This window comes from Cetorhinus maximus, chromosome 16 (assembly GCF_964194155.1).
Source record: "Cetorhinus maximus chromosome 16, sCetMax3.hap1.1, whole genome shotgun sequence".
Taxonomy (NCBI): domain Eukaryota; kingdom Metazoa; phylum Chordata; class Chondrichthyes; order Lamniformes; family Cetorhinidae; genus Cetorhinus; species Cetorhinus maximus.
Genome location: NC_135894.1, coordinates 74,893,012 through 74,894,384, shown reverse-complemented (window position 1 = coordinate 74,894,384; position 1,373 = coordinate 74,893,012). Strand labels below are relative to the sequence as shown.

The window sequence follows — 1,373 nt, the reverse complement described above, 5'->3', positions numbered from 1 at the left end:
GTGAAGATGACTACGCCAGGCTATTGCTTGACTAGTCTGTGAGACAGCTCTTCCAATTTTGGCACTAGCCCCCAGATGTTAGTAAGGAGGACTTTGCAGGGTCGACAAGGCTGAGGTTACTGTTGTCGTTCCCGGTGCCTAGGTCGATGCCTGGTGGTCCATCCGGTTTCATTCCTTTTTTGAGGCTTTGTGGCGGTTTGATGCCACTGAGTTGGCTTGCTAGGCCATCTCAGAGGGCATTGAAGAGTCAACCACGCTGCTGTGGGTCTGGAGCCCCGAAGTGAGGAGACCCAAAGCTGCACTCTAGTTTGGGTTCCTAATCACTTACCGTACGCAGGCCAACTTTTTTGCGATTCGATTAAGCACAAGAGTGATGGGTGAATTGGGGCAGTGCGGGATAGGACACGGGCAGCAGGGTTCAGGTTGAGACAGGAAAATTCTAGGTGTCAGCAAGTGTGCGCGCGCATGCGCGCTGCGCTTTGCCACGTCCAGACGGAGGGGCGGGATTTCCCGTTTGAGGGAAACAGACAGAAGGACACGCACCGAGCTCGCTTCAAACCTCCTGCTACAGGTCTGTACTTCAAACACTTCAGCTTTTTTTGCCAAGCCCCCGCACTTCAATCACCGGCTTCACCGGGGCGGCCGGTTCAAAGAGCTGGAAGCGAGGGGCGGGCTCCGGGCCTACTGCATCCCCGGCGCCGGCGCCTTTCACTCAGTCACAGGGCCTTCCCTTCACCTGGGCCATTCATTCCCCGCTCCCGGGAGATCCACCGAGGGGAAGGTCCCAGCACATATACCGCATTTGTGTTTTATTTAATGGGGTAATCTCCTTACCTCAACCGGGGGAGATGGTGCGCATGAACTGGCGGAAAATAAATCTGCGCCAGTGCTCAGGCATATTACCGATTGGGCTGGGGGGCGGGGGGAAGAAGTGGACTGGTTTGGGGGATGGGGGGGGGCTGTTGTTGGAGAGGGGGCGTGTGAGGGGGGGATGGGGGGTGTTGTTGGAGAGGGTGGGGGGGAGGGTGGGGGTGAGGGGGGGTGGGTGGGGGGGTGAGGGGGGGGTGGGTGAGGGGTGGGTGGGGGGGGTGAGGGGGGTGGGTGGGGGGGGTGGGTGGGGGTGGTGGGGGGGGTGGTGGGGGGGTGGGGGTGGTGAGGGGGATGGGGGGTGTTGTTGGAGAGGTGGGGGAGGGGGGGTGTTGGAGGAGAGGTGGGGGGGATGGGGGTGTTGGAGGGGTGGGGGGGATGGGGGTGTTGGAGGGGTGGGGGGGGTGGGGGTGGTGAGGGGGGTGGGGGTGGTGAGGAGGGTGGGGGTGGTGAGGGGGATGGGGGGTGTTGTTGGAGAGGTGGGGGAGGGGGGGTGTTGGAGGAGA

At 61.6% G+C, this 1,373-nt stretch overlaps 1 protein-coding gene across 1 annotated transcript in view; it reads left to right on the top strand.

Moving 5' to 3' along the window:
• The first annotated feature begins 467 nt into the window (after positions 1–467).
• tfg (trafficking from ER to golgi regulator) overlaps positions 468–1,373 on the top strand; it is a 157,828-nt gene continuing 156,922 nt past the window's right edge. The window contains exon 1 of the mRNA XM_078560080.1: positions 468–571. The gene's annotated coding sequence lies outside the window, so the exon portion shown is untranslated. The remainder of the gene's footprint in view (positions 572–1,373) is intronic.